The sequence below is a fragment of the Capsicum annuum genome, chromosome 6, assembly GCF_002878395.1.
Source record: "Capsicum annuum cultivar UCD-10X-F1 chromosome 6, UCD10Xv1.1, whole genome shotgun sequence".
Classification (NCBI taxonomy): Eukaryota; Viridiplantae; Streptophyta; class Magnoliopsida; order Solanales; family Solanaceae; genus Capsicum; species Capsicum annuum.
This window is the reverse complement of record NC_061116.1, coordinates 16,637,223-16,660,487: the sequence shown is the minus strand read 5'-3', so window position 1 is coordinate 16,660,487 and position 23,265 is coordinate 16,637,223. Positions and strand designations below refer to the sequence as shown.

Sequence of the window (23,265 nt, the reverse complement as noted above, 5' to 3'; positions counted from 1 at the left end):
TAGACATGTATGAAACAGAACTGTATGTTTTGACGTAAGACTGAGTCAATGCACTCACAAAAGAGTCACGTAATTTTAATAACAATTTTCATTAAGAAAATATATTTTTTCAAATATTATTTATAAAAATTTAAAAAATAAATAAATAGAAAAATAATTTAAAAATATTAAAATATTAAAAAAATATTTTCAACACATAAAGTAATCTTACACTAATAATTGAGTGCATATTTGTATGTATAACGTAACGATATAAAATAATTAAATTAAAGTTTATTAAATAAAAAATTTTAAAAATATAATAATAACGTGGGGGCATTAGGAAAATCACCCCAATATATGAGGTAGCATTGAAATAACATTAAAAATACTTAGAGCGCATTTGTATTGAAAAGAGTATGCAACGGTGAGGAAAATGGATGAACATTATGAAAATATTCGGATGATCGAACCTAGGTTTACGCTCTTTTGATTTTTTCACGGTGCCGTGATTCCTTCACCGTTCCCATGGTGTCATGGTGCCTTGGTGTGCTCTCGGAAGGTGCACGGGCGTGCGCATGCCAAGCAAACAGTTCCTAGTTTAAGATGCATGGGTGCTTTAGTTCCATGGTACACGATGCCATGGTGCCTTGGTACATGGTATCCATGGTGCCTTGGTGCACGGTGTCATGGTGCCTTGTGGCCGTTGCTGCCCATGGTGGTTTGAGGCATTGGCGCATGGTGCCTTGTAGATGAAGGTATTAGTGCATGGACAACCAAATCGACAAAGACACCACCATGGTAGGTGAGACAGGGGCGTTTTCTTTTTCACAACACCATTGCTTGGCTGTCGCACTACAACTACCCAACTTCAACCACACATACACTGCACAGTCTAAGTATAATAAACTAAGTTTGTAGAAACGTGAAGCACTCAACAATGTAGAGGAAACAAGTTCCCAACCTTTATTATTCTCTCAGAATTACAAAGGATAACATCACACGAATTGTACAAAGGCATACAATAACTCTCACTGCTTTGTTCAATTTCCAGCAATACTTAAATAAACTACACATGGGTAGTTACAACAGTTACAACCTACGACACCTGGCAGCATGTCATTAGACATGGTTCCATTCTTATCACATAACTCAACAACCTGATCTAAGCATTCAAATACATTCTGAAAATTACCCATGTTTATAATATTTCAAAATTTAAACTTAGCAACTGCCCCATGTGATTAGCAAATATGCAGTCTTGCCCTTTTAGACAATTTTGCCAATGTTCAACACTTAGCCAATTTCTAGCTTTTCCAACACTTGATAATTTTCTTATAGTTTTGCCATGCTTTTCAACCATGCCTCGTCGTGTCAGCATCATGCTATGCTAGTGTCATGTCGTTACCTGTACCTATATCATGCCACTGTCCGTGCTATGCTGCTGTCTCAGTCATGTTACTGCCTAGGCCACGCCACTGCCTATGTTGTGACCATGTCTTAACCATGCCAACGCCCGCACCTATGCTATGCCATTGCCTGTGCCAAGCCATTGCCCGTGCTATGCTAGTGCCAATGTCATGCCAGTTTCGTGCCATGCCTATGTCACTGCCTGTAGGTATGCCCGCATAGGTGTCATGCATCTGTGTTACCTCATATGCCCAAGGCTGCCTTGCCATCACTCTAGCCGCCTTGGTCATTAATAATTGTCTGCTATCTTATATCCACCATAACATCATATTTCTTGCCTTAGGACATATTAAAGCCAATGTACAACTTGACACGGCCTTGTCAGCCATCATGTCCTAGACTGGGGGTCTAACAAAGCACCCCCACCAAATAAACTCGACGCCCTCGTCGAGGTTGATTTTAGGTAGTCAATTTTCTTGTCGAACTTCCACAAGTTCTGAGCCTTCTCCCAAATAGCATCTTCTTTACTTGAGCCTTTCCATTGAATTAGGAATTCTATCTTGGTACTCTCTTTGATGTTCCCCATGATCTGATGATCAAGTATCTTCTCTATCTTGGATTTATACTATCTCATAGTCAAATTAGGGACTCTTTTATTTTTGTTCCTGCTCGGGTCTTCAGCATCTTCATTGTACCTTTTCAGAAAGCTGACATGAAAGGCAAGGTGAATCTTCAACCTTTCCGGTAAATCCAACCTATAAGCAGCTTATCCAACCTTTTCTATAATTTTGAATGGGATGTCATACCTTAAGATCAGTCCCCTATGCCTCTTCTTGCTCACAATCTAGTTCCAGATTTGTCGAGTGAGCTTTAGAAGTACTTTGTCTCCCATACTGAACTCTACCGCACGTCTATACTGATCAGCATACTTCTTCATGCATTTCTGGGTCTTCCTCAAGCTTTCTTATGCCTCAACAAGCATCTCATGCTTGTCTTTTGCATATTTATAAGCATCAGGACACTTGTGTTTAGTCTTCAGCGTCACTACCTCTAATGGTGTCATAGGCTGTATTTTTAAGACAAGTTCAAACGAGCTCTTTTCTATTGCTGGCGACCTGTGTAGATTCTAGCAAAACTGTGTTGTATCCAACAAGTCTGCCCAATTCCGTTGGCTTGCTGTCATATAGTGTCTTAGGTACTCTTCTAGTAAGTGGTTTATCCTCTTAGTTTGACCATCAATTTGAGAATAATTTGCTGTGGAAAACTTCAGATCAGTCCCCATCATGCTAAACAATGAATGCCAAAACTGACCAGTGAACCGCGCATCTCTATCACTCATGATATCACTTGTCAAACCGAAGTGCTTTACCACATTCCTATAGAATAATCATGCATCCACTTCTAACGAGCAAGTGACTGGAGAAGCAACAAAAATAGCATACTTTGAGAACCTATCCACCACCACCATTTTGGATGCATTGCCATCCACCTTAGGAAATCCAGAAATATAGTCCATAGAGACAGATAACCATTGTCTTTCAAGAATAAGAAGAGGCTATGACAAACTTGCCTCTTTCATACGTTCTGTCTTGTCTCTTTGGAATACCTGACAAGTCTTCACATATGATTCAATATCGACTTCCATCTTCGGCCAGAAATATACACGGGACAGTAGGGCTAACATCCGCTCAACACCCGGATGACCAACCCAAGGAGTTCCATGTACCTTTTTCATCATATCTTTGTGCAGTCCATAACCTTAAGGTACCACGATTCTCCCCCTTAAAATAAAGGAGATCGTCCTTGATCTAGTACCTCCGAATGATCCCATCTTTTACTTCACCTATCTAATTTACATAGAGTGGGTCATTAGCAGCACAAAATTTAATTCCGTCTAAAAAATGAGATTCAAGTCTAGCAATAGAGTATACTACAGAAAATACCTCTTTCCGACTTAGTACATCAACAACCTGGTTGTGCTTTCCTGATTTGTGCTCCCACATGAAGTCATACTCATCCAGGAATTCCTGCCATCAAGCCTTCTTTGGACTCGGCTTTTTCTACTTCTTAAAGAAAGTGGTCGCAACATTGTCTGTCTGTACCATAAACCAAGTACCCAACAAATACACCCTCCAAGTCTATAAACAATGCACTACTGAAACCATCTATTTTTCATGGGTCGAATATTTTTGCTCAGCATCACTCAATTTTTGACTTTTAAAGGCCACAGGATGGCCTTCCTACACCAACACGCCCCTCACAACCTTGTCCGACGCATCAGCATGTACTTCAAATGGTAACTCAAAGTTTTGCAGCTTTAATATGGGTTCTGAGGTAACATCTTCCTTCAACATTTGAAATATTTTATCGCACTTCTCAGACCATACCCACTTGACATCTTTCCTCAGCAAATCTATCAAAGCCGCTGCTTTCTTAGAGTAACCTGCAATGAACTTGCGTAATAGTTATCCAGCCCCAAGAATGATCTCAATTGTTTGACCACACTAGGTGCCTACCATTCAACAATCGCTTGTACCTTCTTTGGATCCATTCTCACTTAGTTTTGACTAACCAGATGCCCAAGGAACTTCACTTTCTTTTTCGCAAACTCGCACTTTCCATCTTGCATAAAGTTTGTACTCCCTCAACCGGGACAATACTAACTTTAAATGTCCCAAATGTTTATCAAGGGAGCAACTATAAATGACTATGTCATTTAAATACACCATAACAAAATTTTCTAGGTAATCAAAAAACACATCATTCATCAAGTTGTAGAAAGTTGTCGGGGCATTTCTTAACCCAAATGGCATAAAAAGAAACTCGTATGAGTTACACCTCATCACACATGTGGTTTTGGATTCATCACCTTCTATTATTCGAACCTGTCAATACCTTGATCGTAGATCAAGTTTAATGAACCACCATGCCTTGCTTAGCCTGTCCATGAGATCCTCCACCAATGGGACATGGTATTTGATCTTCACAGTCATTTTATTCAATGCCCTCTAGTCCACACACATCCTCATTAAACCATCTTATTTCTTTTAGAACAAAACAGGAGGAGAAATTAATCCCGCATCCAGCAATCATTCAATTGTTTCCTTAGTTCAGCCAACTCTTTGAGAGCCATTCTATAAGGAGACTATGCAGGGGCAAAAAAACCTGGCAGAAACTTTATTTTTTTATCAATATCCCTTTTTGGTGGCAACTCTATAGGAAATTTGGGAGGCATTATATCAGCATATTGCCTCAGTAAATCAGTAACAAAATCTGGCACCTCCACTTTCTTATCTGGTTTCACTTCAATCATGGAAGCAAGTAGAGTTTCATCACCTTTCCTCAATCCTTTCTTAACCGAACTAGTAGAAATGATAGGGCCGTTGTTCTTCACTTTGTTTGCTTCTTCTTAAGGATGAGCATCCTTAATGAGATTTGGATTGGCCTCGTCCATGATCATCACTCCATCTAAGGAAAAGGAACAAAGCAAAACTTTTTAAGGAAGTCTATCCCTAGAATGACTTCAAAATTACCTAATGGCATAGCCATCAAGTTATGTTTTCCCGTCCAACTCCCAATCACCATCTGCTCATCATAAGTCATGCCTACAATGGTTTGTGCCTTGGATCTCACTGTTTGGACAAAGGATGGACTTTTCTTCAACTTCGGTTCATGTTTTGCAGCAACTTTAGCATCAGCAAAAGTATGAGTGGCCCCGGTATCCATCATTGCCATCACACTATTGCCGTCAACTTTTATTTTTATGTGAATTAAAGCATCATGAGGGTTGAATGACTTTGAGGATTCACCCACAACATTCAGCAAACTAATAATATTAAGTGACAATCCTAAAGGATTCACCAAAATAGCAACAACTTCATCACTCCCACCTTGATTCACATTTCCAGAAAGCATAGCATTCACTCTTTCGTGATTAGGACAACTCTTGGCCAAATACAGTCCACCATAAGTTCAATAGCCCTTCGTATTGCTATCTTTTCCCTTGTTTTTGGTCTTTTCAACATTTATTGGGAACTTGCCCTTATCACTTTTGTTATTTCATCCATCTTTATTCCCTTCCCCTTTCTTCTCAGCCTTTTTATTTGACTTTAAAGAAGTAGGAATCTCAGAATCAGAATGAGTTGAGCAAAAATCCACCAACAAGTGAGCGATAGCAATTGCACTAAGCAAGTCTTTCATATTCTGCCTCCTTAATTCATTTTGGGCCCATGCCTGCATCCCTGAGATGAAGTTATGTAACTTTTCTTCATCAGACAAATTTTAGATGTCCAACCTCAAAAAAGTAAATTCCTTAATATATTCATGAATCGTTCCATGTTTCCTTATCCTTTTCAACTTGTCTCTAGCAATCCATGAGGCATTGGTAGGAAGGAATTGGTCCCTTATTTCTTTCTTCAACTTTTTCCAAGTATCAATTTTGGGACGTCCAGCACTTTCCTCATCTGCATTTCTAGTCCTCAACCATAATTTCGCATCATCTGTCAAGTACATCATAGTGATATTTAGTTTTTCTGTCTCAGCAACTCGAGCAGTAGAGAAATATTGCTCCATGTCCCACAGAAAATTCTCCAATTCCTCGGCACTTCTAGCACCACCAAAAGGTTTGGGCTCAGGAATTTTGACTTTGGAACTGCCTTCATGAAGCTGCCCAGACGCAGCCACAGTACGTCGCAGCACCATCATCTCTGTCGGAAGATCTGCCATCACCTTGCCTGGTCCTGCACAGTGACATTAAGGCATCACGTGAACTCAAAAATTCTGCAGAATATTCATCATATTGGGCACGTAAAAGTGTTAGTTCGTCCTTTAAGGCTTTGATCTGAGTTGTCAAATCCACCTCGCCTTCTGTTTGTTTGAGTTCATCAGTAATGTTAATAAAGTTTCAAACTTGTGTAACATTTTTGTTCAACGGAGTGACATTCATCATTTTTGTACAACAATGCTCGGATACCAGTTGAGACAGGGGGAATTTTTTTGCAATACCACTGCTTGGCAGTCTCATCACAACTGCACAACTTCAGCCACACACACACTGCACAGTCTAATTATAATAGACTAAGTTTGCAGAAACATAAAGAACTCAATAATGTACTGTAAACATGTTTTCAACCTTTATTATTCTCTCAAAATTACAAAGGATGATGTCAGACAAATTGTACAAAGGCATACAATAACTCTCACTGCCTTGTATAATTTATAGCAAAACTTAAATAGACTGCACATGGGCAATTACAGCAGTTCCAACCTACAACACCTGGCAGCATGTCATTGGACATGGCTGCATGCTTATCATATGACTCAACAACCTGATCTAAGCATTCAAATACATTAAGAAAATAACACGTGTTTACAATATTTTAAATTCAAACTTAGCAACTGCCCTATGTGACTAGCACATGGTCAACATTCCCTTCTTAGCCAATTTTTCCAATGTTCAACACTTAGCCAATTTCCATCTTTTCCAATACTTGATCATTTTGTCTTTTTCTTGCTATGCTTATCAGCTATGCCTCGTCTTGCCAGCATCATGCCATGCCAGTGTCATATAGTTGCCTGCGTTTTTGTCATGTCACAGTCCATGCTATGCTGTTGTCTCAACCATGTTACTGCCTAGGCCACGCCACTGCCTATGTTGTGACACTGTCTAAACCATGCCAACGCTACACTTGTACTATGCCATTGCCTGTGCCAAGCCATTTCCTGTGCTATGCCAGTGCCAATGTTATGCCAGTTTCGTGACATGCATATGTCACTTCCTGTAAGTATGCCCACATAGGTGTTATGCACCTGTCATCGCCTCATGTGCCCAAGGCTGCCTTGCCATCACTCTAGTAGCCTTGGTCATAAACAGCTGCCTGCTATCTCATAGTAACCACGGCATCACAATTCTTGTCTTAGCACATGTCAAGGCCATTGTGCACTTTGACATAGCCTTGTCAGCCATCATGTCTTAGACTAGGGTTCTAACAGTAGGCCACTATAGATCCTTCGATATTTGACATCGGCTTTGGAGTTGCCCAAGCAGGCATTGTATGCTACCAATTTCATCAGACATCAAAGCCTGGGTCATTGGACATGTCTCTAAGATTGAACCTGACGATCATGAAAACCTCTAATTACGACATGCCTCCTCGCATCGATGTTGGCCTCGACACATCGCTTGTCTCTTAAGCCACATAGGGCACCACAAAAACCTCTAAATATGATGTCGTAGTTTTTCACGAAATTCCACTTAATATCATACTTAACTATTTGGAATGGAACGTATACGACACTTAAAAAATAAGTGGCGAACCTGGGCAAGGCTATACCGTAGCATGCTCGAGGGTAAGGTGAACTCACAATACTTAGTTGAATTTTTCAAAGATGGATGCACAAACCTCCTTTGGAGATGGATGGAAAAATGATAGGATTAGAGGGAAAGGAATGAACCGAAGCGACAAAGGGCTGAATCTCAATAGATCAAGGAAGTAAGGCCACTCTACTACTTACAATACCCCATCCCATATTTAAGTCATCTGCAAAGGATTCTACCCGCCAATCGATTACAATTTTACTATAGAGCGTCTATCGCAACTCTTTTGCCGTGATTGCTTAGCTAACAAAACGTGCCCTCGGGGGCCAAGGCCCCTACTGTAGGTCAGCAAGCGGACGACAGGCGCATATGTCACTTCTAGACCTAATTCTAAATTAGAGGCATTCAGTCATAATTCAGCATGCGGTAGCTTTGTGCCACTAGCTTTTAAACCAAGCGTGAGGACCAATTATGTGAATCAATTGATACTCTTGTACTAGATTAAATTACTATTAAGACATTATCATTAATAGGGCAAAACTAAACTTTCTCATGATGGTCTAAATCCTGCTCACGTTCCCTATTGGTGGGTGAACAATCCAATACTTGGTGAATTCTGCTTCACAATGATAGGAAGAGTCGACATCGAAGGATCAAAAAGCAACATCTCTATGAACACTTGGCTACCACAAGCTAGTTGTCCCTTTGGTAACTTTTTTGACACCTCTAGCTTAGTATTTCAAAGGTTTAAAGGATTTTTAGGCCACGCTTTCATGGTTCGTATTCATACTGGAAATCATAATCAAATGAGTTTATACCCTTCTGTTCCAAATGAGATTTCTATTCTCGTTGAGCTCATCTTAGGACATATACGTTATCTTTTAACAGATGTGCCACCCCAGCCAAACTCCCCACCTGACAATGTCTTCTACCTGGGTAGGCCTGCTGAGCAAACCTAGGTCCAAAATGAGAGGCAATGCCCCGCTTCCAATTCACAGAATAAGTAAAATAACATTAAAAGTAGTGGTATTTCACTTTTTCCTTTCAGCTCGCACTTATACTACACCTCTCAAGACATTTCACAAAGTCATACTAGAGTCAAGTTAAATAGGGTCTTCTTTCCCCGCTGATTCTGCCAAGCCCTTTCCTGTGGTTGTGGTTATGCTGGATAGTAAATAGGTACAGTGGGAATCTCATTAATCCATTCATGCGTGTCACTAATTAGATAACGAGGCATTTGGCTACCTTAAGAGAGTCATAGTTACTCCATCTGTTTACCCGCGCTTGGTTGAATTTCTTTACTTTGTCAGTTAGAGCACAAGGAAAAAATCACATTGCGTGAACATCCATTAGGACCATAACAATGCTTTGTTTTAATTAAAAGTCAGATTCTCCTTGCCCATACCAGTTTTGAGTTGGCTATTTGATGCACGGGGAAGGCCCTCAAAGAAACCGTTCCCAGTCCATCGCCCAGCCGGCATGCGGCGACCCGCTCATACTACGGGGGCAGCTCAAGCAGTCCACCGACAGCCGATGGGTTTAGGACTAATACCCCATGCCTAGCCCTCAGATCCAATCCTTTTCTCAAAATTACAGATCTATTTTGCAGACTTTCCTAGCCTACATTGTTCTATAGACCATAGGTTGTTCACCTTAGAGACCTAATACGGTTATGAGTACGATCGGGCGTGGATGACATTTGGTCCTTTGGATTTTCAAAGGCCGTCGGAAGCGCACAGAACACTACGCAACGTGTGGTACTCTTCCAGTCGCTGGACTCTACTTTCAACTGAGCCAATTCTAGGGTGGACAGGCTGTTAAGCAGAAAAGATAACCCTTGCTGAGGCTCCCGCTAACGTCTTTGGACTTTCTAATGTTGTGGTCGCCTACCACGTCCCAGTTCAGGAATTTTAACCTGATTTTATTTTGAAGTACGTGCGAAATATGCTAACTTTTGGGGTTCCCCCGACCCTTAAGATCGACTAACCTATGTGCAAGTTTCATTCACATAGAACCTTTCCCCTCTTCGGCCTTCAAAGTTCTCATTTGAATATTTTCTACTACCATCAAGATCTGTACCAACGACTGCTCTACCCGGGATCAGGCCCAAGGTTTTGCAATGATCATCATGCCCTCCTACTCATCGGGGCCTAGAAATTATCCCGATAGTAGGGGGTAGGTCGCACGCTTAAGCGTCGTCAATTTATGGGGATAGTTGTTTCGGCAGGTGCGTCGTTACACGCTCCTTAGCGGATTTCAACTTCCATGACCACCATCCTGCTGTCTTAATCGACCAACACCATTTGTGGGATCTAGGTTAGTGCGCAATTTGGCACCGTAACCCAGCTTCCGGTTCATCCCGCATCGCTAGTTTTGCTTACCAAAAATGGCCCACTTGGAGCTCTTGATTCCGAGCACGGCTATACAAAGCAGTCGCGTGGTCCTACCTATTTTAAGTTTGAGAATAATTCAAGGGTGTTTCTCCCCTAAGGCCTCTAATCATTGGCTTTTCCCTATAGAACTCGCACGTGACCTCCAGCTATCCTGGGGTAAACTTCAAAGGGAACTAGCTACTAAATGGTTCGATTGGTCTTTCCCCCTATACACAAGTCAGATGAACGATTTTGCATGTTAGTATCACTGTAGGTCTCCAGCATATTTTCTTCTAGCTTTTCCCATCTTAGGCATAGTCCACCATCTTTTGAGTCCCGACAGGTATGCTCACACTCGAACCCTTCTCAGAAGATCAAGGTCAGTCGGTGGTGCACCCCTCAAGGGTATCCCACAAATCAACTTTCTTATGTCTTACGGGTTTACTCGCCTATTGACTCTCACATATATCAGACTCTTTGGTTCGTGTTTCAAGATAGGTCCAATAGAGAGCCCACAGGCTAGCATTCGGAGCACGCAGATGTCGAAGCTCACCAAAGGCGTGCGCTGCTTGCCATAATTGAGCAGACAATATTCCACGTGTGTATCGAGAGCCCGAGCTTTGGCCATCACCTATTCAACGCTAATCCATGCCCCGAGTCGATCAGCAGACTTGCTTGTCGCGGTTCTACATCTGACCGAGGTGCATCGCCAACCCCCATCCGCTTCCCTCCCAACAATTTCAAGCACTCTTTGACTCTCTTTTAAAATTCTCGTGGCACTTGTTCCCTATCGGTCTCTTGCCCATATTTAGCCTTGGACAGAATTCACCTCCCGATTTAGGCTGCATTCCCAAACAACCCAACTCGTAGACAGCATCTCGAGATGCGAAAGGGTCCGAGCACAACGGGGCTCTCTCCCACTCTGGTACCCCCTTCTAAGGGGCTTGGGATCATTCCACCATTAAGGATACTTCTTCAGACTTCAATTCGGACGATGGATCCGCCCGATTCTAAGGAAGGGATGTTCCCCGTTCGCTCGCCATTACTAAGGAAATCCTTGTAAGTTTTTTTTCCTCTACTTATTGATATGCTTAAACTTAGCAGGTATTCCGGCCTGATCTGGAGTTGTGGTCAGAGCTCCTAAGTGTGATAGGGTCCTGGAGTCTGAAAGAACGACAGGCTTATAACCACTATTTTCTATTACGTGCATCAATATGGACTCGTATTTAGGCCAGCCGCGATCTTAAGGCAAATGGGAGGCTAGTATATGCCCTGTAATGATAGCGCACCCCATGATTGAGGTGCAATGTAAGGGTTAGACACGATGTATGACGCCTAGGCAGACAGGCCCTCGACCTAATGGCTTTGGGCGTAACTTGCATTCAAAGACTCGATGGTTTATAGGATTCTGCAATTCGCTCTAAGTATCATATTTTGCTATGTTCTTCATCGATATGAGAGCCAAGATATTCATTGCTGAGAGTTGTTTTTGTTTATAAAAGAAGTAGGTTTCGACAATTATCCTTTCGCAGGTTCACCTACGAAAAATTTGTTACGACTTCTTTTTTATCTAAATGATAAGGTTCAATGGACTTCTGCCGATGTCGCAAGCTGCAAACCGCCCATGTCATCTCCATCTGAACATTTCATTGGATCATTCAATCGGTAAGAGTGATGGGTGTTGTGTACAAAGGCCAAAAACGTAGTCAACGTGAGCAAAAGACTCACGCTTACTAGGAATTCCTCGTTGAAGACCAACAATTGCAATGATCTATCCCCATCATGATGAAATTTAAAATATTACTTGGGCCTGTCGGTCAAGGCTATAAACTCATTGAATACATCAGTGTAGCGCGCATGTGGCCCAGAACATCTAAGGGCATCACAAACCTTTTATTGCCTTAAACTTCCGCGGCCTAAAAGGTCGTAGTCCCTCTAAGAAGCTGGCCGCGAAGGGATACCTCTACATACCTAGTTAGTAGGATGAGGTCTCATTCGTTAACGGAATTGACAAGAGAAATCACTCCACCAACTAAGAATGGCCATGCACCACCATCCATAGATTCAAGAAAGAGCTCTCCTTCTGTCAATCCTTACTATATCTAGACCTGGTAAGTTTTCCCATGTTGAGTCAAATTAAGCAACAGGTTTTACTCCTATTGGTGCCATTCCATCAATTCTTTTAAGTTTTAGCCTTACGACCATACTTCCCCTGAAACCCAAAAACTTTGATTTCTCATAAGGTGATGACAGATTCTTAAACGCAACATCCGCTGATCCCTGGTCGGCATCATTTATGGTTGAGACTTGGACGGTATCTGATCGTTTTCGAGCCCTTAACTTTTGTTCTTAGTTAATGAGAACATCCTTAGCAAATGCTTTCGCAGTTTTTCGTCATTCATAAATCCAAGAATTTTACCTCTGACTATGAAATATGAATGCCCCTAACTATCCCGATTAATCATTACCCTGATCCCGAAGGCCAACATAATAGGATCAAAATCCTATAATGTTATCCATGCTAATGTATACAGAGCGTAGGCTTGCTTTTTCCACTCTAATTTCTTCAAAGTAATAGCATCGAAGGCATAACCCAGCCAGTTAAGTCCAGGAGCGCATCACCAATAGAAGAGATGAGACGACCGGTGCACACCATAGGCGGACCGTCCAGCCCATGCCAAAGTATAACTATGAGCTTTTTAGCCACAACAACGTAAATATACTTTATTAGAGCTGGAATTACCAAGGCCGTTGGCACCAGACTTCCCATCCAATGGATCCTCGTTAAGGGATTTTGAATGTACTCATTCCAATTACCAGACTCATTGAGCCTAGTATTGTTATTGATTTTCACTATCTCTCCGTGTCAAGATTGGGTAATTTGCGCGCCTGCTACCTTCCTTGGATGTAGTAGCCATTTCTCAGGCTCCTTCTTCGTAATCAAAAACTAATTCTCCGTCACCCATCATCACCATGGTAGGCCACTATCCTACCATCAAAAGATGATAGGGCAAAAATTTAAATGATCCATCGTCGATACTATGGCCGTTTGATCTGTCAAGTTATCATGAATCATCACAGCAACAGGCAGAGCCTACGTTGACCTTTTATCTAATAAATGCATCCCTTCTAGAAGTCAGGGTTCGTTGTATATATTAGCTCTAGAACTACTACAGTTATATGAGTAGTAGATGGCATCAAATAAACTATAACTAATTTAGTGAGCCATTCACAGTTTCATAGTCTGAATTTGTTCATACTTACACATGCATGGCTTAATCTTTGAAACAAGCATATGAATATTGGCTAGATCAACCAAATGGCATTCCTCATCGACATCGGCGTCGTATGATCCCAACCTACCCAAAAGGGCAGGGACGGGTTCAAGGGGAGCGCAATCGTCATTTGAAATAAGCATCGTAAAGGGCAGATAGGAGCCGATGAAGAACACATGTCCAATATGCCTACCGCATCTGAAAATCCCGACTGCTACTCATGGACCATGACATCACACGATGAAGAAAGGAGGGCAAGGGACATGAGGGCGGCTTTTTAGTTTACCCCACGCACGAAATACAGGGGGCGAAAGGAAATCAATAAAAATTGATAATACCTGGACATTAAGTATGCAGCACAGGAAACCGACTTTGAGCAAGCCTAAATTGCACTTTCCCCACGACTGAGATGGCAGGCGGGTCAGGACGCCACTGGTCGAGAACGGATACAACCAAACCGCACATGTCGAACTCAACTCACGCACCATGTGTTCAAACGCCCAGAAATAGATGTTGTGTGCTGCAGCCCATGCGGACGTTGCAAGGCTAAAGTAAGCCCCAGTTGACACGATAGCCCATCCTTGGGGGGAGCAAAGGAGATGAAGGTGCATCAAGTCTAGTACGCGGGCGCCGCCTACATCGGCCACTGGCACTTAAAACAAATTCAGCTCTGCCCTATATGTGCAGTGCCTGGAGCTTGCCCCGAGAGCAGCATCCAGATCTCGCTACACGCACAAAAGCACCGTATCGTTTGAAATCAAACGCCAAAAGATCTGTCGTGGATGACGCCACTTATAGTCGACATGAGCGCACAATGAAACGTGATCGATGCTGTTTCGCAGGCATCGGTGGCTCAAACGGACTAGCCATGCATGCTTCTATGTGCCCACACTGCACTCTGATATGCCTAGTGAGCGCTTATGTCAACTAGTGACAGTCGTCTTGAAGTTCCTTCAATAACTCTACCCCCCTTATATATGCTTAAAAAAAACAACCTAACTGACAGGAGTAGACATGATTTTTCCAGAGAATCATACTAGACATGTACGGACTAGAACTGTACTTTTTGACATAAAACTGAGCCAATGCACTCACAAAAGAGTCACGTAATTTGTAAATGATAATTTTTATTATGAAAATATTTTTTAAAAAATATTATTTATGAAAATTTAAAAAATAAATAACAATAAATAAAGAAATAGAAAAAATATTTTAAAAATAGAAAAAAATTAGAAAAATATGTCCAACGCATGAAGTAACTTTAAACCAATATTTGAGTGCATATTTGTACGCATAACGTAACGTTATAAAATATTTAAATTTAAGGATATTAAATAAAAAAATTTTAAAATATAAAAATAACATAGGGACATTAGGAAAACCTCCCCAACATATGAGGTAACACTGAAATATCGTTATAAAACACTTAGAAGAGTATACAACGGTGAGGAAGATGGATGAATGTTATGAAAATATTTGGATAATCGAACCTAGGTTTAAACTCTTGATTTTTGCACGGCGCCATGGTTCCTTCATCGTGCCCATGGTATCATGGTGCCTTGGTGCGCTCGCAGCGGGTGACAGCGCACATGCAAGTGTACGTGGTCTTATTAAGTAGTAAAGTGGCTTCAAGGAAACCCAAGTATCGATCTCTCAGGGACTTGCATTCGCCGACTATCCAATTCTAGTTTAACAAATTAAGGAGAGTGGTAAATAGAGTTTTCGAATTATAAACTAAAAAGAAACTAAACTAATGCGTAAAAGTAATGACTTAGGACAATCTATGGATAGAAGCCCAGGGTTAAGGCTTACGAACAATCCTATTACGTTGTTGAACTTCATTTGTTAACTTTCTTATCTTAGTTGTTGATTCATATGGTTAATTGCATGATCATGGTTTCCCAACCTCTAATCGTTTACCTAAGTTAAACCTTACAACTACATCATTGAGTGGGGATGTAATAGTTTATTTAAATTCTTTACAAATATCATCCTATATATGATTTAAGTAAGGCTTCTAGGTACATCCCTGTCCTAGATGCTAATTTAAAATCCTTATTTTATAAAAGAATACAAATCTCACCTTGCTTATTCCCATATTCTATCTCCCTATTCCCTCTCCTGAGTTCACAAGGTTGACAATTGATATATTCTATGGGTAGCTAATCCTTAAAATGGTTTTAAAAAAAGAAGAATAAACAAAAAACCATAATAATAAGCAAATCAACAAACTTAATTCAAAATGAAAGTAATCATGAATGTGGCCTTAACCCCGGATAGGAGTTTTAGCCTTCAATGGAAATATTCATCATCCAATCCATTAGATTGATGATACAAACCATGAAAGAAATAAAATTAAAGAGATATAAACCCTAAAATAAGTGTCGAGCAGCCCCAGAACTAGTCCAATACGTCCAAAAGTGATTAAAAACATTTACAAAGTTGTATTTATAGTAAAAAAACAAGTCCCAGGCCGTGTTGGAATCGAATTGGACGGAAATGCCTAGGGGTGGAATAGACCATGCATCGCACGCCGTGTTCCATAGGAATGGAGAATGAGATGCACGTACATGATATTTTGGGTCCTTTTGAGTCTATTGATGTATTTGACGTTCCCAGATCCCTTCACATGCGGCCTCACTCTCCCAATATATTTCAGGTGTCCAGCTTTGCATCAAGTTGTGTTTTGTGCTTCCATGATTCATTCCAAGCCTTTTTGAGTTGTTTTCACTTAATTTGAAGCTTGTAAATCCTTCATACATCATCATAATCCATTCACCAAGAATCCTATAGAATTAAACACAACAATTTAGAGCTCAAAACAACACAACATCCAAGACGGAGAACTAGAAACATGAGCTAAGCATAGGCTTCATTCACTTTGATTTCTAACTTATTGTTTTGACTCTTTTCTTGATCAAATTGACCCTTTAACATTACCAAAAATATTTTTCACATATAAATACATTATAACAACCTTAATAACTAATTAAACATGTTAGAACCTAACATAATAGACTAGAAAAACACCTAGCTCAAACTAGTCACACTAGTTTTCTAGGTTGAATTCTTAAAAATCAATTTGAATAAAAACTTGAGTGGAAACACTATTAAACATTATAAACACATACATGTACACTTATATGCATATTTATCTCATTATCAATACATTAATCACATGAATCATCCTCAAAACAAAGGCTAAAATGGCAAGGTAAGAATGCATAGATTCACCCAACACTAGCGGTTGCATGGGTGCGTGGGTGCCAAGCACACAGATCCTAGTTTAGGATGAATTGGTGCTTTATTTCCATGGTTCTCTGGTGCCTGGTGCCTTGGTTCCATGGTGCACGGTGCCATGGTGCCATGGCGTGCGGGTGCCAATTATACAAATCCTAGTTTAGATGTATGGGTGCTTTGGTGCCATGGTGTGCGGTGTATTAGAGCCATGGTGCATGGTGACATGGTGCTTTGGTTCCATGGCGCCATGGTGCCTTGGTGCCTTAGCTCCATGGTGCACGGTGCCATGGTCCCTTGGTTCCATGGTGCCCGTAGTGCCTTTGTGCACGGTGTCATGGTTCCTTGTGGCGATTGATGCCCATGGTGGTCTGAGGAGTTAGCACATGGTGCCTTGTGGGTGAAGGTGCTGGAGTACAGACTACCAACTCGACAAAGACACCACCATGGTAGGTGAGACAGGGGTGTTTTCTTTTTTACAACACCACTGCTTGGCAATCGCACCACACTGCGCAACTTCATCCATGCACACACAACACTACATAGTCTAAGTGAAACAGACAAAGGCTATAGAAATGTAAACCACTTAACAGTGTACAGGAAACAAGTTCCCAACCTTTCTTATTCTCTCAGAATTACAAAGGACAATGTCACACAAATTATACAAAGGCATCCAATACTCACTCTCCATTTTACAATTTCTAAAAATACTTAAATAAATTGTACATGGGCAGTTATAGTAGTTACAACCAACGACACCTGGCAGCATGTCATTGTATATGGCCGCATGCTTATCATATGACTCAACAACTTGATCTAAGCATTCAAATACATTCTGAAAATCACACATATTTACAACATTCAAAATTCAAACTTAGTAATTGACCCATGTGACAAACACATGGGCAGTTTTGCCCCTTTAGCCAATTTCACCAATGTTTAACACTTAGCCAATTTCCAGCTTTCCAACACTTGATCATTTCATCTTTGTCTTGCCATCTTGCCTGTGTCATATCGTTGCCTGCGCCTACGTTATGACACTGCCCATGCCATGCTACTATCTCAATCATGTCACTGCCTAGGGCATGACACTACCTATGCTGTGACACTGTCTTGACCATGCCAATACCCATGCCTGTGCCATATCATTGCCTATGTCATGCCAGTGCCAATGTTATGCCAGTGTCGTGCCATACCTATGTCACTGCCTGCACGAATGCCCGCATAGGTACCATGCACCTGTCATCACCTTATGTGCCCAAGGCTGCCTTTTTATCACTCCAGTCACCTTGGTCATCATTAACTATCTTCTATCTCATAGCTACCATAATATAACATTGCTTGCTTTAAAACATGTCAAGGACAATTTCCACCTTGACATGGTTGTGTCAGCCATCATTTTTTAGATTGGGGGTCTAACAGCAGGCCACTATAGGTCCTTTGGTATTTAACATCAGTTGTCGCATAGGCCATGCCCACATTGTGTGCTGCCGATTTTGCCGAATGTCAGAGCTCGGATCAATGGACATGTCTCTAGGATTGCACTTAACGGTCATGAAAACCTATAATTGCGACATGCCTTCATGCACCGATGTTGGCCTGGACGCATCAATGGGCTCTTGAGCAATATTGTGAATTACAAAAAACCTCTAATTGCGATGTCATAGTTTTGCATGAAAGGCTACTTGATATCATACTTAACTATTTGGAATGGAACACATGCAACACTTGAAAAATATGTCACAAATTCGAGTGAGGCTATGCCGTGGTATGCTCGAGGGTGAGGTGAACTCATAACACTTAGTAGGATTATTCAAAGATGGATGCATAAACCACCTTTAGAGATGGATGAAAAAATGATTGGATTGGAGGAGGAGGAACGAATAGGAGCGACAAAGGGATGAATCTCAGTGGATCATGGAATCAAGGTGTAATGCCCCAAATCTGACACCTGGAATGCCACACGATGCTCATGACCCTAAAGGACCACAAGCTAACCCATGACTGATATCTGTACCTGAGCACTGCACAATATACTGTATAAATATGGAAATAAAGGCTGAAAGGTCATAAGATTCAAAAACTGATAAAGCATAACATCTGAAAGTACAGTATATCAATACCAGAACAAACTGAAACAAAACTTTCTGAACATATTGTGGTTTGAAAAGCCTCTAAAGCTAAACTGTCTGAATAAGGAGTTGATGGGACATGTTCCCAACTAACTTCAACTACTGAAATAAACTAAGTAATGAAGAAATAAAGTAATGAGCATGTTCTCGAAGGATGAGGACTCACTGATAACTCTGATTGTTGAAACTGGAATGCTACTAATACTCTAGAGCTCGTGCTTCTGAACCTATGGTCTAAAAACTCCATACCGCAAATATGTCAGTATGATTGAATGTACTAGTATGCAAGTGAGGTAGGCTGAATTCAAAGGGTTTAAATACATAAACAATGCTAACTGACTGTATAACATGAACGTGAGAATACATACATAAATGAGTGATTGTAACTAAATTCATGATGATACTGACTACTGAGTCTGAATACTGATAACATGAGTTACAGATAACTGATATAACTGATACTGAGCGACTGTGTCTAACAGTCTAGGTTCTGATGGAACTAGTTGGGTTTTGTACTGCACTGAATTGACTGTAGCTGATATTCTTGAATGTTGTAAACTATCTGAGTTCTATTAATGAGATTGAGACTAAGACTGTAACTGTGAGAAGTAGTCATCTAATCGACATTTCCAAAATAATGCATAATAGCTGAGTTGGGGTCCAATCTGTAACCCCAATTAGAAGAGTCTCAATACCGCGCCACTGGTAAAGACAGGTTGTGGGTGAGCCTCATCTGGCAGTGTCCCCAAAAGAGAATGGTGGGACCCTCATCTGACAGTGTTTATCCACCTCATCAACCCTCCTCTGTCAGTTTTGATGTCTCAACCTATGTTGGCTACATAGTTCTAGAATGCAGGGATTGTTTCTAAGGATCACACCCTCAACTATCAGTGTGTGTCATCATCCTTGGGTTCACTCGGTGCTAAATCCTACTCCTATCTGAATAGACACTGAACATGCTTAACTGAACTAAACTATACTGAGTTCATTGAGTTCCATTTACTAATGGAATACTACTGAGATTCTGAGATTACTGAGTTTTCCTGAGTCACATGACTGACTGAATTCTACTGAACATGGTTTGACTGAGGATATCATGAAAACATAACACTGGCTCTAGGCACACAGCTAAATTATTGGGTAAAAGTACCCCCGGGATTCAATAGAAGGGAACTAACAAGGCATGACATTCTTGAATACATGACCAAAATCAACAATCCATAATACAATAAGTTGGGGATTTCATGAAGTACATGGTTATCATAATCTTGTACCTGGATGGGAAAGCATATAAACATGTCATAGTTTCATCAACTTTTCTCATGAGTATTTTACAAACATTTATAATGGACAAAAATATCAGATAAGTCATTGTGATCATAAGGGTAAAGCATGCACTTATCATTTGGGTCATAATTGAGCTATGATGAATAATTTCTAGTCCCTTAGGCATTTTATCAAATACCTTGCATGCATAACTTAAGGTATAGGCATAATCATCAAATTATCACTTCAAAACTCCATGAATCGACTAAACTTATAGATTTTAAGCCATACATTAACATAGTTTCATGAACAACACATAAAGATTCTAGCTTGGGAATCACATCGTCATAATCTCATGAACATAATCAACCCACAACAAAATATTCACACTACATGATTTAAAACTTGATTCTTGAACTTCATGGATGGAAGGAATCCATAAATGAACACTATGCATACCTTAGTTCTTGATTCTACAAAGTTTGATGGTGGAATTTCCTTGAATTTGAATCCCCAATTGAAAATTCTAAACTTTTTCTTGAGGAAGATTGAGAGAAACTAGTATATTTGGGGAGAAAATGGCTAAATTATGTGTTATAGGGTTTATATAGAGGTGGTAAATTGACCCTTTTGACCTTAAAAATATGTACATTTAATGACTGAAATTGGGCATCGATGCGATACCCGATGCGTTGCGCCATGATCACGCCAAGCCTCAGTAGTTTCACTTGCGTCCCTGCAACAATGTTAACCAATGCGATGGGCAACGCGGCATACCAAGATCACGTTGGTCCACTATTTTGGGACACCAAACGTGGTCTAATCAAGGTCTAAAAAATCCAAAACTTGTTCGGAAACACCTATTGACCTCTCTGATCATGAATTAACAAACATACAGACCATTAAAGAACATTAAGGTGGCGAAATGAGATTACCAACTTTCAAAGGCCAAAAATAAGCTAAGTCTAGGAACTTAGCTAGAGTTTTCTAAGTTTGGGACCACTTGACAAGTTTAAAGGACTGAATTAAGCTAAGAAATTTTGTGGGTCCTTACACAAGGCCATTCTACCACTTAGAAAACCCTGTCGCATATTTAAGTTATCTGCAAAGGATTCTAGCCACCACTCGATAAAATTGTACTTCAAGGAGGCCACCGTGACCCTTTCGCTATGATGTCTTAGCCAATGACATGTGCCCTTGGGGGCCGAGATCCCTACTGCGGCTCGTCAAGTAAATGGCAGGCATATGCATCGCTTAGCCCAGATTCTGACTTCATTCAGCCATAATCCAGCACGTAGTAGCTTCACGCCATTGGCTTTTCAACCAAGCGCGATGCCCAATTATTTGAATCAATTGTTTCTCTCATACTAGGTTGAATTATAATTGTGTCACAATCATCAGTAGGGTAAAACTAAATTGTCTAACGATGGTCTGAACCCATCTTACATTCCCTATTAGTGGGTGAACGATCCAACACTTGGTGAATTATGCTTCACAATGATAGAAAGAGCCAACATCGAAGGATCAAAAAGCAACGTCACTATTAGCACTTGACTGTCATAAGCCAGTTATCCTGGTGGTAATTTTTCTGACACCTCTTGCTTCGAATTCTGAAGGTCTAAAGAATTGTTAGGCCACGCTTTTACAGTTTGTATTCATACTATAAATCAGAATCAAATAAGTTTTTACCCTTCTGTTCCATACGATATTTATGTTCTTGTTGAGCAGATCTTAGGACACCTACGTTATCTTTTAGAAAATGTGCCGCCCCAACCAAACACCTCACTTGACAATGTCTTCCACTCGGATCGACCTGCAGAGCTAGCCTTGGGTTTAAAAAGAAGGGCAGTGCCCCACTTCCAATTCACAAAATAAGTAAAATAACGTTAAAAGTAATGGTATTTAAATTTTGCCTTTTGTATCCCACTTATACTATACCTCTCAAGTCATTTCACAAAGTCGAACTAGAGTGAAGTTCAAAAAGGTCTTTTTTCCCCATTGACTTAGCTAAGACCATTCCCTTTGCTGTGGTTTTGCTGGATAGTAGATAGGGATAGTGGGAATCTCATTAATCCATTCATGTACGTGACTAATTAGATGACAAGGAATTTGGCTACCTTAAGAGATTCATAGTTACTCTTACTGTTTACCGCGCTTGGTTGCATTTCTTCACTTTGACATTTAGAACACTAGGAAAAACTCACATTGCATGAATATATATTGGGGCCATTGCAATTCTTTTTTTTAATTAAACAGTCGAATTCCCCTTGTCCGTACCAGTTTTGAGTGGGATATTCAACGTGTAGGGAAGGCCCTCAAAAGAACCGTTCCCAGTCTGTTCCCTGGACGACACGTGATGACCCGATCTCGCCACAGAAGCTGCTCAAGCAGTCCACCGACATCCGATGGGTTTAGGGCTGAAACCCCCATGTACAGCCCTTAGAGCCAATCCTTTTCCCGAAGTTGCGGATCCATTTTGTTGACTTCCCTTGCCTACAATATTCCATCGACCAGAGCTTGTTCACCTTGGAGACCTGATGCGGTTAAGATTATGACTGAGCATGGATGGCATTTGGTCTTCTAAATTTTTAAGGGCCATCAGGAGAGTACCGAACACCATGCGACATGCGGTGCTCTTCCAACCGCTAGACCCTACCTCTGACTAAGCTAATTCTAGGGTGGGCAGGTTGTTAAGCAGAAAAGATAACTCTTTCTAAGGCTCTCACCAACATCTTCGGACTTCCTAACATTGTGGTCGACCACCATATCCCGATTTAAGAATTTTAATCCAATTCCCTTTTGGAGTATACGCGAAATGAGCTATCTGTCTGGGTTCCTCCGACTTATATGTAATACCCCATATATTTCCAAGAGAGGAAATAAATCAGTTCTCTGACGTATGAAACCTTATATCCAATGATTCATATTTGAGTACATGATTTACAATTAGAATCCTAGAGATAAGATAGCTTATGATGTGTTAAGCATGCTCATGCGAGTCACTCAGAGTAAGGAAAGCTAATAGCTTTTGGATCCATCAAGCTTTAGTGTGTGTTTCCACAAGAGTGATCTTTGAACGAGGATAACTTGATTTATATGTGACATTTTGGCAGATTTATACCCACCAAATTGTAGAGAATCGAATCATCTTTCCAATGATTCCAATTTTATAAAAATCTAACATCCGATCAAGAAGTTATGGCCCTGCAAAGTAGGAGTGCGATGCATAAACAATCGCACATGGCTACTGGAACAAGTGTGCGACGGGTTGTGTGGCG

The 23,265-nt window shown here is 40.7% G+C and overlaps 2 non-coding genes and 1 pseudogene across 2 annotated transcripts; 1 reads left to right on the top strand and 2 right to left on the bottom strand.

Moving 5' to 3' along the window:
- Positions 1–7,836: 7,836 nt before the first annotated feature.
- LOC124899937 lies at positions 7,837–11,205 on the bottom strand. The gene has a single exon (XR_007057495.1). It is a non-coding gene; the product is annotated as a 28S ribosomal RNA (ribosomal RNA).
- A 201-nt stretch (positions 11,206–11,406) lies between these two features.
- Positions 11,407–11,562, bottom strand: LOC124899806. The gene has a single exon (XR_007057370.1). It is a non-coding gene; the product is annotated as a 5.8S ribosomal RNA (ribosomal RNA).
- A 9,922-nt stretch (positions 11,563–21,484) lies between these two features.
- On the top strand, positions 21,485–22,235 carry LOC124899447 (annotated as a pseudogene).
- The last annotated feature ends 1,030 nt before the right edge of the window (positions 22,236–23,265 follow it).